Genomic DNA, 15,238 nt, shown 5'->3' with positions numbered 1-15,238 from the left:
GCCAGGATTTGAACCCTTGACCTGAGAACTGTGAGGCAGATGTGCTAACCAGTCGGCCATCATGCCACACTACTGAAGTCCCACAATTTACAACCTCCTCATGTCTGAGATGCAGCACCCATTCCACTCTCAATGTGAGGTAACCTCTAATGACTGATCTAATCTATTGGCACAACAAACAGTTAACATCACATCCTGTGTTTTATGATTCTTGTAAGATTGGAACCTAAAGATCACAGTATATGCAATTTTCTTTTGAGTATGGCCCTAATACTCATTTGTAATAAAATAAGTGGAGTTCAAGCAAGAACATTTTAATCCCCTGTAATTCCAAAGTGGAGGTGTCACTGTAATGTTTCTTTAGTGTACACAGAGTCGGTTGAGTGGCTTATTAAAAATCCTGCTTCAACAGATTTGAGCACATGTGGGCGAGGAAGCAACAGTTTGTGTGAGAGAATATTTTGTCCTTTTCATATGACAGTGAGAAGAAGGGTGGAAGAAGATGATTTCTACTTGGCAGGGATGTACAGTAATTGAATAAACAAAAAACAAAGAATCAATAACAATGCCTTAAGGATTGTGACATCACATTTCTGTCTGTAGATGTTTCTTTGTCCAGCTGATTTGCCCATTCTGTCACAATGAAGGAAAACCATCGGCTTACATAGGGTCTCATGCGAGTGAACGTGTAAAAGGAACATTGTGTGAATGAGAGGTATCTTATTCTTAGCTTCTTCAGCCTGTTATTTTCTAACTACAGTATATGAAATACATGATTTTGATTTACTGGCTGTCTGCTTTGATGCCAGTGTTACAGTATAACCAAATATGAGCTGATGCCTCATCCAAATAATATTCACTTAGAATGGATTTACACTACAGGCCCAAGTGGCTAATTCTGATGTAATGCCAATATACATAAAAAAAAAAAAAAAAAAACATTTACATGTACATTTCAAATGACGCATATTCGATACGACTCTGTTTACACTGACGGATGCACACAGGGCCAAATTGCACGTAAATGTGCTGTAGGTGTGACAGACGAATTTAAGGTGGAGGTGGGACTGCATCAGGGATCAGCCCTGAGCCCCTTCCTGTTTGCAGTGGTGCTGGCTAGGCTGACAGATGAGGTTAGACTGGAATCCCCATGGACCATGATGTTTGCAGATGACATTGTGATCTGCAGTGAAAGCCGGGAGCAGGTGGAGGAACAGTTAGAAAGATGGAGGCATGTACTGGAAAGCAAAGGAATGAAGATTAGCCGAAGTAAGAGAATATATGTGCATACATGAGAGGGGTTGTGGGGGAAGAGTAAGGCTATAGGGAGAAAAGATAGCAAGGGTGGAGGACTTTAGATACTTGGGGTTAACCGTCCAGAGCAATGGTGAGTGTGGTCAGGAAGTGAAGAAACGGGTCCAACCAGGTTGGAACGGGTGGAGGAAGGTGTCAGGTGTGTTATGTGACAGAAGAGTCTCTGCCAGGACGAAGGGCAAAGTTTACAAGACAGTGGTGAGGCCAGCCATGATGTACGGATTAGAGACGGTGGACGTGAAGAGACAACAGGAACCAGAGCTGGAAGTGGCAGAAATTAAGATGTTGATGTTCGCTCTTGGAGTGACCGGGTTGGATGAAATTAGAAATGAGCTCATCAGCGGGACAGCCAAGATTCGATGTTTTGGAGACAAAGTTAGAGAGAGCAGACTTCGATGGTTTGGACACGTCCAGAGGAGAAATAGTGAGTATACTGGTAGAAGGATGGTGAGGATGGAGCTGCCAGGCAAGAGAGCTAGAGGAAGACCAAAGAGAAGGTTGATGGATGTCGTGAGGGAAGACATGAGGGCAGTTGGTGTTCGAGAGGAGGATGCAGGAGATAGGCTTACATGGAAAAGGATGACGCGCTGTGGTGACCCCTAAAGGGACAAGCCGAAAGAAAAAGAAGAAGAAAACATTGAAAATATAAAGTTGTTTGTAATATTCAAACTTAATTAAAATTTTATTTCTATTGCAAAAAATGCTGTCTCTCAACATTGGAACTTTCTCGTAACCTTTTGATGTGAGCCGTGTTAAATCTTTGTACAAGAATATGCGGGCCAATAAAAAAAACGTGCAGCGGGCCACAAATGGCCCCCGCACCGAACTCTGGACACCACTGCTGTAAATAATCGATCAGTGTATTTGGATGCTTTTTGAAGCACACTTTTACAGTGTATATCTGCAGTGTGTGTGTGTGTGTGTTTTTTTTTAATTTACACTGACATTGTGCCACGTTGTGCCACTTGAGCAAAAAAAAAAAAATCTTGTGTGTCTTGAAGCCTGCAGTATAAAGCCCGACTCAAACACCGTATTCAGTAGTACATACACAAAGTGTGATTGATCATATATTCCTTTAATAGAATTGCATTGGAACAGGAAACTAAAAGGTCAGGTAGTGAAAGAAAACTTGCCTATTGTAGCATATAAACATTCCAAACAATATTTAACATGCTGTGAAATGACTTTGGGAAAAGTATCTCAATCTTAACTTGTGGTTAACTTGTTTTTTTTGTAGCAGTTAATAATGTTAAAATGTTACCTTCCCAGACAGTTCCAACTGCTTGACACAAATGGATTAATTTCTATTGCTATTTCCTAGAATTGTTTAAAAATATAAAAACAAATTGGAGTTTTACCAGAATCTCAGAACAACTACTGTATGCACCCTCTAATTTCTGTCCTTTTGAAAAAATGAAGATTTGTTATTTTTGAAAAGATTTTCTGTTGATTTGGTGGTGTGATGTAGTCAGATGATGATGATGACGATGAGTCATCCATCCATTTCCCATAGCACTTGTACTCATTAGGGTGGCTGGTGAGCTGGACCCCAATCCAGTTGATTTGGGCCCTCGAGGGGCATGGCTGCCAGTCATTTGCAGGGCACATATAGAAAAAATACCCTTCACAATCAAAACCCTTGCACCCATTTTGGGGAATGTGGGAGGAAATCTGCCCTGCCTTGGCTGGCGACCAGTTCAGACTGTACCCCGCCTCTCGCCCAGAGTCAGCTGGGATAGGCTCCAGCACGCCTGCGACCCAACTGTGGATAAGTGGTATGGAAAATGGATGGATGGATGGATGAATGGGAGGAAACCAGAGAAAACCAATGTAAGCAAGGGGAAAACATGCAAACTCCATACCCGAGGGTTTTCGCCAAGCGTTTTGGATGATGACTATGAGTACTACGACTTTACTACTACTACTACTTCCACTTCTACTACAACTACGACTACTAACAATAATCATCTTCATCATCATCATAGTGATTTTAGTAGTCTAATAACAATCAATTCACTTGAAGACTTGACCTAAATCTACAATGGGTACGGAAAATATTCAGACCCCCTTAAAATGTTCACTCTTTGTTATATTGCAGCCATTTACTAAAATCATTTAAGTTCATTTTTTTCCTCATTAATGTGCACACCGCACCCCATATTGAAAGAACAAAAAAACGGAATTGTTGAAAGTTTTGCAAATGTATTAAAACAGAAAAACTGAAATATCACACAGCCATAAGTATTTAGACCCTTTGCGGTGACACTCATATACAGTATATATTTTACTCGGGTGCTGTCCATTTCTTCTGATCATCCTTGAGATGGTTCTACACCTTCATTAGAGTCCACCTGTGTTTGATTATACTGCTTGGACTTGATTCGGGAAGCCACACACCTGTCTATATAAGACCTTACAGCTCACAGTGCATGTCAGTGCAAATGAGAATCATGAGGTCAAAGGTCAAAGGAACTGCCTGAAGAGCTCAGGGAAAGAATTGGGGCAAGGCACAGATCTGGCCAAGGTTACAAAAAAATCTGCTGCACTTAAGGTTCCTAAGAGCACCGTGGCCTCCATAATCCTTAAATGGAAGACATTTGGGACGATCAGAACCCTTCCTAGAGCTGGCCGTGTGGCCAAACTGAGCAATCGCGGGAGAAGGTAAGAACTTGGTGAGAGAGGTAAAGCAGAACCCAAAGATCACTGTAGCTGAGCTCCAGAGATGCAGTCGGGAGATGGGAGAAAGTTCTAGAAAGTCAACCATCACTGCAGCCCTCCACCAGTCGGGGCGTTATGGCAGAGTAGCCTCACTTCAGTGCAAGACACATGAAAGCCCGCATGGAGTTTGGTAAAAAAAAAAAAAAAAAAAAAAAAAAAACAACCTAAAGGACTCCAAGATGGTGAGAAATAAGATTCTCTGGTCTGATGAGACCAAGATAGAAATTGTTTGCCTTAATTCTAAGTGGCATGTATGGAGAAAACCAGGCACTGCTCATCACCTGTCCAATACAGTCCCAACAGTGAAGCATGGTGGTGGCAGCATTATGCTGTGGGGGTGTTTGTCAGCTTCAGGGACAGGTCGACTGGTTGCAATTGAAGGAAAGATGAATGCGGCCAAAAAAATTATAAAATTATTTTAGCAAATGGCTGCAATATAACAAAGAGTGAAAAATTTAAGGGGGTCTGAATACTTTCCGTACGCACTGTATATCTACGACAAAAAACATGAACCCAGTAAAGCTATTGCTAATTACTATGTGTTCTCCACTATTCTACTGTGCCAGAAATATACCCAAATATACCCTTATATAACATTCAGAAATATTGACATCGTATGGTGAAGTTGAAAAGCATCATTGATCATTCACGCAGTAATGACAAATAAGAGCATAATTATTATTTAATGGTACAATTTGCGTGCTTCCTTTTCTAAATAAAAGTCCAAATGTACTGTGTTACTGAGGTGACGTAGCCCTGCGTGTGTGTGCGCGGGATGTGAACGCACGCACACCTCCTCTTCCCGTCTCTCCTTCCTCCTCCTCCTCCTCCTCCTCAGCCCTGCTCGATGCACAGCGGCACAACAGATGGTGCGCTATACACTACTACAGCATATCTTTTGCTTTTGAACAACTCATTGTACACACCTTACACACATTTGGTATATAGAAAGGTTCATTGCGAGGGAAAAACTCGACTTTTAACTCGTGATCGTTTCAAGACAGAATTTGGTGTCAAGGTAAGTTGATTTCAAAATGACCTTCTTTTGTGTATAATTTCATGTTTGTTTAGGATGCACGCGATCACACTCTGAGCAGAATATCCTCCCTTTATAAATATGTCTTTTATTTCCTAATAAAGTGTTTTGATTAAAAAATATTACCATAAGAGTATTTCATAGTTCTCAGTGAGACCTGGCTTTGCTCCACATCCGCTGCATGGTTCCGTTCATTGGGCCTGATGCTGCAATTCAGATGCTGCAAAGGATCATTACAGGGACATGAATAAGTTTTGTCAAGTTTAACATAGTGAGGAGACAGTGCCAGACGGCGTTATATGATCAGTTTCTATATTGCGACCTACATTTTATTTAGTAAACAACTATAATTATGAATCTTTTCAGACAGGCTGTTGAAACACTGTCTATAGTTCATGTAATAGAACATTTACTAAAGCTAAATTTTATTTTGTCATCTCAGTGCACTTTTTCTTTTTTTTTTTTTTTTTTTACATTTAATGTACTTTTTGAAAGTCACACATTGTGTTTTGAATAGATGTGAGTTCATGGAGATTGCAGTAAATCCTGCTACATCGCTATGCAGGAGATTACATTATACTCGCGGTGCCTGCCTGTGCCACACTGACACTAATCTGTCTGACTCGTTCATGTTCTTTGCAATGGCAGAATATTAGCCTGGGGACATTGCATATTCCTACACTCACTTTATGGCCATCATCTACATTGCTTTAAAACCAAAAATGAATGAATTTTTAATTTTTGTATACTGATTAGAAATATAATTGGACTTTAGCGAGTCCTCAGCCATTAAGACTTCCGTACAAGACCCATGTTGCCAACGATTGGCATCCTGTGAGTACTGAGGGAACAGTGCTGAATGTTCACATCAAAACACTGCTGTAATATAGAAGCAAAGAGGGAATTACTGTAGTACTGCGGCGAAGATGCCATGTCGACACCCGTTGTGTTAACACGATTTATTTATCAAACTTGCCCTTCAAGTTGAGGCTGTTTTATTATTTTTATGTACTTATGTACTTCGCTGAAGCCACAAATATTCTTGTTAGAATATTATCAAATTTGCACACTTTAGCACCTGAAAATAGGAGAATCCTGTGTGGCATTTCATCATACTGTTACCAAAACAAAAAAAAAGCGATGCGAATATACATGTGCACACAGGCAAAATAATTGATGCTGTTCTGTTAAAGTTTATAAATTTATATATGTTTTGCACAACCTTTTTAAGCAATTGCGACAGTCAAACGATTATGAACGGTGCTTTCTCTGGACTGCATGTTTCAGTTTCCACATAGATGTTCAATAGGATTTAGATGAGGGCTTACAACTTCAGAATTGTCCAATATTTGTACATTGATATTCTTGTAGGCGGCACGGTGGCCGACTGGTTAGAGCGTCAGCCTCACAGTTCTGAGGACCCGGGTTCAATCCCCGGCCCCGCCTGTGTGGAGTTTGCATGTTTTCCCCGTGCCTGCGTGGGTTTTCTCCGGGCACTCCGGTTTCCTCCCACATCCCAAAAACATGCATTAATTGGAGACTCTAAAATGCCCGTAGGTGTGAATGTGAGTGCGAATAGTTGTTTGTTTGTATGTGCCCTGCGATTGGCTGGCAACCAGTTCAGGGTGTACCCCGCCTCCTGCCCGATGACAGCTGGGATAGGCTCCAGCACGCCCGTGATCCTAGTGAGGATAAGCGGCTCAGAAAATGGATGGATGATATTCTTGTGTGTTTTTAGCTGTCTTTATCCTATTGGAGGGACCCATGACCTGCGGTTGAGACAAAGCTTTCTGACGCTGGGCAGCACATTCCACTGGAACGAATGTCTTGACAGTCCCAAGAATTTTGTCCACGTGTCTAGTAAATGAGCAAGTTCAATGTCTTAGTGAAGGGGTTGAATCTAAACTAATGATATCAAATTTATTCTTTCTCTGGCTGCTGTACTGTATGCGGACTCAAAGAAAAGTGGCGCTTAAAAAAATGATTTCGAGTAGAGATGGTGCAGAAGCTGACTGCTTTATTTACCTAAGGTTACATTTACACTATGCTCCCAAAACGTTGTGCGCTGTGGGATTTTGGCCATATTTTCCGCCCATATTAAATTCTCCTGGTAAGGTTTCTCACTGCCTATCACCTTAGATGGGCCATGGAGGAATGGGGCTGCTGAGTCCCGAAGGATCAAAGGCGCATTATGTTTCCAATGGCGGTTTACCACAGATGCCAGTACATTCCCACTTGGCCTCTCACGTTCTAATGGGGTCCCTTAAGTTTGTCAAGTTCTGTCAAGGCTTTCTGTGGATGACACATGGACACGAGGCAGCTTTGGAGCGCATTTATTGTGGCTCCAGAGTCCGCCACAGCGTGGATGAGCACATGGGCTAAACTGCTGCTCAATAAATGTTTGATATTATTAGTTTTCAACTAATTCACTAATCCATCTCTTGTACCAAAACATGTACGATCCCGTTATTCACATTCATGCTGCACGGGCTCTCTCTCTCTCTCTCTCTCTCTCTCTCTCTCTCTTGCTCTCTCTTCCCCCCTCTATCTCTCTCTCTCTTACTGTCTCTCTCGTGCACGCTCTCTCTCTTACTACTTACATGTACATTCAACATTAAATGTAAACAGATATGCCACGGCGGGCAATTTAGGTGAATTAAATACATGGCTTAGCTTGAGAAAAACTATCGGTGACAAGTGTGAGATGCCGAGGAATTTAATGCTTTTCATCATTTTATCACACAACGGAGAGGCTGACACAGGAGCAGATTTGGACTCTCGCTCCCTCCCACTCCCAGAGAGATTGATGCCTTGCCCTCTCAGTCATGATTGAGTGTTTAGAAAACAATCCAACTCCCTCCCAGGGATTCATCCCATTCCCTTCCAATCCTGAACCAAAACTTTACAGAATTCCCACTGCAAACCCCCCTCACCCCCTCCAGTATGCACCATGTTTTACTATGGCTGACTAGGTTTCTCATTCACACTATGACTACTGTGGGCATGGGCGGTGATGGTCCGCGCTTTGGTTGGGCTGGGGGACCACCCTGAGTCCTGGGGAGTAGGTAGCGTCACCCTGACCAGATCCCCCACGGGATGGGCGCGCTGGCTTGGCCCCTCATTGCGGGCGAAGGGGGCCAGGCCCTTCCTTCCTCGGTGTGCCGGCACATCAACTCCGTACACCACTTGACTAACATGCATGTAATATGGTGTTTATTCACAAATAAGTTCCATAGACACGGTATAGGCTTCAAATGCTTGTGCTGGAACCACTAACAATAACACATGTTGTATTAAGATATCATAAAAACATTTCACCACACCACTCATCAGTAGCACTGCCTTGCTCATTTCAACATCCTGTCCTACCCTTTTCCCCTCTCTCATCTTGTCCTATTCGTTAGTTGTTGCATGTCATCACGACGTGCCCCCAGCCACTAAATTCCTTTTCTGTTCAGCTGCATTTTCAACAAACATCCACCCATCCATCCATTTTCTTTACTGCTTATCCTCACTCAGGTCGCGAACTGCTGGAGCCTATCCCAGCTATCGTCGGGCGGGAGGCTGTGTACACCCTGAACCGGTCAACAAACATCATAATAATAAAAAAATTCTAAAAATAAACAGAGGGAGTATTTCAATACACCCCACCCCAATCCCCCCTTTGCACAGCAAAACTGTTCCAACACAAAAGCCATACAGATCCACCATCCTGCATAGCCATGCAGTTGAACAGGACAGGTTAAAAAAAAGAATAATAAAATAGAACCCCTCCACACACACACACGCACACACACACACACACACACACACGTGACGTGGGATTTTCATGTAATGCCAGATCTCATCTCATCTATTATTCCTCACAGTAGGCACATTCAGTATTAAGCATACAGGTGTCCCCCACACTCTCGCCTCAGTTTGACATTGTGTATATTGTCCATACTGAATGCATTTTTAATATTTGTATACTGATTAGAACTAGGCGGCACGGTGGCCGACTGGTTAGAGCGTCAGCCTCACAGTTCTGAGGACCCGGGTTCAATCCCTGGCCCCGCCTGTGTGGAGTTTGCATGTTCTCTCCGTGCCTGCGTGGGTTTTCTCCGGGCACTCCGGTTTCCTCCCACATCCCAAAAACATGCATTAATTGGAGACTCTAAATTGCCCGTAGGCATGACTGTGAGCGCGAATGGTTGTTTGTTTCTATGTGCCCTGCAATTGGCTGGCAACCAGTTCAGGGTGTACCCCGCCTCCTGCCCGATGACAGCTGGGATAGGCTCCAGCACGCCCGCGACCCTAGTGAGGAGAAGCGGCTCAGAAAATGGATGGATGGATGGATGATTAGAACTATAATGAGACCTTACCAAGTCCCATGTTGCAAACCATTGGCATCCTGTGAGTACTGAGGGAACAGTGCTGAATGTTGACATCAAAACACTGCTGTTACACAGAACAAACATCAGAATAATAAAAAATAAATAAATAAATAAATAAATAAACAGAGGGAGTATTTGAATCCCCCTCCCCGTTGCACAGCAAAACTGTTCCAACACAAAAGGCATACAGATCCAGAATTCTGCATAGGCATGCAGTTGAACAGGACAGGTTAAAAAAAAATACAAATAAAATAGAACCCCTCCACACACACGTCACATGGGATTTCACGTAATGCCAGCTCTCATTGTAAAGTAGGAAATAAGAGAGCTTCAAAACAAGCTACGTTGAGCCCTCAGAAGAACTCAATCAACCTTTACTGTCCTCCAAAGGGGACATTAAAATTTACAGTGTCAGTGTCAGGCTAAGGTAAGCTATACACTCATGCTTTCCATGCATTATTGGAGAGAAGTTCTGTGAGCATGGTTACTGCCTTGCTCAGGATGTACGACGGCCATCTTTGTATAGCAGCAGCTACTGCCGTGCTCAACCATATGGAGTTATTCAATGATACTGTAAATACATTATTTTGGATAATGGGCTATACTGTCCTTGCATAAAAAATCAAACACCACCAGAGGTTACATTAGACTTGGCCTCAGTGTCGTTGAATATACCCAATCTGATGCACATTCAAACAAGCGGCTTAGGCACAATGGACCAAAAAAATAAGCATATACATAATAAGTAATATATATCTCGTAGTACGCAAGTATACATAATAAGCATTAACCAGGTTTAGACCATTTAAAATATGCAATTATTCTGGAATAATGAATACAAATTGCTGATAACTAATACAGCAGTGGATGAGAAGGAAAATGATGAGTGCCATTGATCATGAATGTGATGATTTAAGATACTCTTCGCAGTAATTTTCTACAGTTCACATCTTTTTGCTAACAGGTCATCATCATGATTCAAATATAGACAAACTCACTCAATGCTCACAACTCACATGAGAGCAACTGTAAACAGCTTGCATCACAAAATGTACAGTGCGTAACGTATTTCTTGAAACAGTTGTCCGTCTAATACAATTTCACTGTTTCATTTATTGAGCCAAGGCACCGATTTGACATTAGAAAAATCTCATGGCACAACACAAAAGAAATGTCAAAAAAGCATGAATATGGGAATAAAGACAAGATCATCTGAATGTACCCACAAATTGACTTAATCAGGGTGAAATGTTGCTCTGTTTGGGTGAACACAAAGCTGATATACTAGACTTACAGGAAGCCATGACTTTTATAAATTGCAAAATGTGGATACTAGGGCCACCACAAACGATTGTTTTGATACTTGACTAGTCACGATTATTTTCGCGATTAAGCAAACCAAAGGAAATTTTATTATATAGCGCATTTCATACACAAGGTAACTCAATGTGCTTTACATGATTAAAAACATTTTAAAACAAAGGGAAAAAATGCTTATAAACATTTAAAACAACAGAAAAACATCAAAGTACAATTAAAGCAATGTACAGTGCAAGAAATATGCTCTAAAATGTATGAGAAAAAAAAGAGTTTTTAACCAGGACCTAAAAACATTCACAGTTGGGGCTGAGGTCCCTTCTGTTGGCAACGTATTCCATTTGTGTGCAGCCTAACAGCTAAATTCTGCTTCACCATGTTTGCTTTGGACTCTATGCTCCACTATTTGACCTGAGTCTGTAGTTCTCAGAGCCCTACTGGGTTTATAATCCATTAGTATTTCTTTCATGTATTCAGGACCTAAACAAGTTAGTGATTTATAGACCAGTAGGAGAACTTTAAAATTTATTCTAAAGCTGACTGCGAGCCAGTGTAGAGACTTTAGAATTGGAGTAATATGCTCTGAACTCTTTGTTCTGGTCAGAACCTGAGTTGCAACATTCTGAACGAGCTGCAGCTGTTTATTGCTCTTTTGGGGGAGTCCAGTCAGAAGACCATTACAATAATCAAGTCTACTTGAGATAAAAGCATGGAGGAGCTTCTCCTGGTCTGCTTGGCACATGCAAGCCTTCACTCTGGATATGTTCTTCAGATGGTAGAAGGCAGTTTTAGTATTTGATTTGATGTGACTGTTGAAAGGCAGGTCGGAATCCATCAGTACACCAAGGTTTCGACTTGGTCTTTGGTTTTTAAAGACTCCAGGTATTTACAAACAGCAATCCTCTTTTCTTTATTTCCAAAAACAATTATCTCAGTTTTGTTGTGGTTTAATTGAAGAAGATTTTGGCTCATCCAGTTATTTATCTGTTTTAGACTGTGACACAAAACCTAAATTGAACTGTAGTCATCTGGAGACACTGCTAGATATAACTGTGTGTCATCTGCATAGCTATGATAGTCAAAATTAAAGTTCTGAAGAATTTGACCCAAGGGCAGCATATACAGGCTGAACAGGAGGTGTCCAAGAACTGACCCTTGAGGGACCCCATAAGTGATTGCCATTTGATGAGATTAAACACCTTCAATGGTTACAAAATAACTCCTTTCCTCCAGGTAGGATATGAACCATTTAAGGACTGTTCCATTTAGTCCTACCCATGTTTCCAACCTGTATATCCAGCAGTATATTTTGATCTACTGTATCAAAAGCTGCACTGAGAACCAACAAGACCAGAATTGACAACTTTCCTGAGTCAGTATTCAACCTTATATCATTTAGCACTTGGATAAGAGCAGATTCTGTACTGTGATGAGTTCGGAAAGCTGATTGAAATTTGTCAAAAAGTCAATTTAAGCTCAAGAAATTGTTGAGTTGATTAACAATAACTTCCTCATCAATCTTGGCTATGAAAGGGATTTTGAGATGAGTCTATAGCTTGCTAACATGGAAGCGTCCAGCGATCTATTTTTTAGAAGTGTCATGGTCTGTGTTTTGGTTTGGGTTGTTTAGTTTTGTTCCATGTTTTCCTGTGTTCCATGTTTGTCGTGTGCTCATTAGGTTGTTGTGTCCACCTGTTCTCGTCTACTTTGTGTTGACCAATCAGCTCTCTCTAGCCACTCGTCTTGTCCAGGTGTTCCTCGTTGTCTCGTCAATTTGTTTGTATTTAGTTCCCTGGTTTCTTTCAGTTCTCGTCGGTTCATTGTCGTTGTCACATGTCTTGCCATGTCATAGTCGCCAGTTGTTTTTGTCATAGTCGCCAGTTGTTTTTGTCATAGTCGCCAGTTGTTTTATCATTGTGATTAAATATTAAATATTATTATTTTGAGATTCCCGCGCTCCTGCCTTGCCTCCCTGCTTCCCTGCAATTGGGTCCACCATGTTCTTGCCTTGCGTTCCTCGCCGTCGCCCTAACCATGTTCATGACAGAATGAACCGACCAGAACAGGACCCAGCGGGAAGAACATGGCGTCACCCTGGACGCCACCAAACTGCCTCCCACCGTCCTCAACCTGCCATCCATACCTAGCCTCCTACAGTAAGCCCTATCATTCAGTCTTTTCTGTCCTTTTCCTCGGGTCCCCCCACTTGTCCTAGTTATTCACCATGCCCTACTATTGTACATCCACATGTTTCTTTAGATTCAGATTTTTCTGATTGTGAAGATTCTGTCATGAACATGGTTAGGGCGACGGCGAGGAACGCAAGGCAAGAACATGGTGGACCCAATTGCAGGGAAGCAGGGAGGCAAGGCAGGAGCGCGGGAATCTCAAAATAATAATATTTAATATTTAATCACAATGATAAAACAACTGGCGACTATGACAAAAACAACTGGCGACTATGACAAAAACAACTGGCGACTATGACATGGCAAGACATGTGACAACGACAATGAACCGACGAGAACTGAAAGAAACCAGGGAACTAAATACAAACAAATTGACGAGACAACGAGGAACACCTGGACAAGACGAGTGGCTAGAGAGAGCTGATTGGTCAACACAAAGTAGACGAGAACAGGTGGACACAACAACCTAATGAGCACACGACAAACATGGAACACAGGAAAACATGGAACAAAACTAAACAACCCAAACCAAAACACAGACCATGACAAGAAGAGGCTTAAGAGCTTTAAGAGACTTTAAGAGCTTTAGACTGAAGTGAGCAATTGATTATTTGCTGCAATTCAGCTAGCACAGACTTTGCAAAAGTTTTGAAAAAAAATCAGATGGTATTGAGTGAAGAAGGCTAGTTGATGGTTTCAGCTGCTGAACCATTTCCCCTATAGTATTTTGGTCAAACTCTATCACCATGTCAAATTCTGACATGGTGATAGAGTTTTTCCTGGGTGGCTTCAGATGTAGTACCATTTTGAGGACAAAAATGGGTATATTCTGGACAGGGAAGACAAATGGTTTGAAAAATAAGTGAGAGGCCATCTACGTGAAGGTGGAAAGACCATAACATAACAGGGGGCTTACGACATCTCCTACTTACAATGCCGTTCTTTCTTCCGTTCCAAAAAAACTCAATAAATCAGCCTCCAACAAATAGCACGACCTCCTTGACCGTTACGCAGCTCCACTACCACTTTACAACTGAATGAAATATTAATGGTGTTTTTACCTAACAACCCTTGTGAGTAAAGTAAGATGAGCCGTCATGTTCTTTTTGGTCAGCAGTGGTTTTAATTTAACTCAGCCATGGATGCCATTTTTGCCCAGTCTCTTCCTTATTGTTGAGTCATGAACATTGACCTTAACTCAGGAAAGGGAGTCCTGTAGTTCTTTAGCTGTTGTTCTGGGTTTCTTTATGACCTCCTGGATGAGTTGTCACTGTTCCATGTTTTCTCCGTGGATAATGGCTCTCACAGTGGTTCGCTGGAGTCCTACAGCTTTAGAAATGGCTTCGTAACCCTTTCCCAACTGATTTTTGTTACTTACTTTATATTTTATCTGTTTCTTTGGATCGCAGCATTTTAAGATCTTTTGGCCATCTCCATTTTGTCAAACATGTTCATTTCAGTGATTTCTTGATTGAATAGGTCTGGAGACAATCAGGCTTGGGTGTTGCCAGTTAAAATGAACTCACCTTTCCCAAAAAGGTGATTGTAGCCACAGTTAATTCATGATTTAACAGGGAGGGCATTTGCTTTTTCACATAGGGCCAGGTAGGTTCGGAAAGCTTTTTTCCCTTAAAACATTAAATCAGCATTTAAAAACTGCATTATGGTTTTACTTGGGTTATCTTTGGGTTGATGGTCTTAAACATTAAAGTGGGGGAAATATATTTTAAAAAATAGAATTCGACTAGGAGGCAAACACTTTTTCACAGCACGGTATAGGTGATTCTTGTGAGACGTTTGTGAAAGTACAAGAGATACTTGATGATTTTTGCAGTTGTAGTGGTAGCTAAGTGTTTTAGCAATCTGACATTAGGTTGCATATTACTGAAAACAAATCTTTGCTTATGGGTCTCCTTATACACACATACACACATCAATTCTTACTTATGTCTCACATGTGTGTTAGCTCCATCTGTGCTTGTAGACAAGCCTTCACTCATTGTATCAAAGCTTTAAATATTCATATTGTTGGCACATTTCTACTAAGTACAAGGAAGCAGCTATTTAACAAAAAATTCTGGAGGTAATATCAAAAGATTTGTGCTCATGAATATGACTCACTAGTGATTGGCCACTTAGTGGGAGTGAAAAAAAAAAAACATCTTGGTCACCAGATAGGTGACAATAAAATTTGACAGGGATTTGGAAATTAATGTGTCATCTGATTGACTTGCAGCTCATTTCCAGGCACACCCAATAATATGCAGAGAAGTCAGAAATCCAAACAA

The 15,238-nt window shown here is 41.4% G+C and overlaps 1 protein-coding gene across 2 annotated transcripts in view; it reads left to right on the top strand.

The window, feature by feature from the left end:
* Positions 1 to 4,873: 4,873 nt before the first annotated feature.
* The window catches only part of camkvb (CaM kinase-like vesicle-associated b), a 46,171-nt gene continuing 35,806 nt past the window's right edge, over positions 4,874 to 15,238 (top strand). For both annotated transcript variants that reach the window (XM_061786030.1, XM_061786029.1), the window contains exon 1: positions 4,874 to 5,050. The gene's annotated coding sequence lies outside the window, so the exon portion shown is untranslated. The remainder of the gene's footprint in view (positions 5,051 to 15,238) is intronic.

The sequence above is a fragment of the Phyllopteryx taeniolatus genome, chromosome 9 (genome assembly GCF_024500385.1).
Source record: "Phyllopteryx taeniolatus isolate TA_2022b chromosome 9, UOR_Ptae_1.2, whole genome shotgun sequence".
Classification (NCBI taxonomy): domain Eukaryota; kingdom Metazoa; phylum Chordata; class Actinopteri; order Syngnathiformes; family Syngnathidae; genus Phyllopteryx; species Phyllopteryx taeniolatus.
The sequence above is the reverse complement of the archived record's forward strand: the minus strand, read 5'-3'. Positions and strand labels throughout refer to the sequence as shown.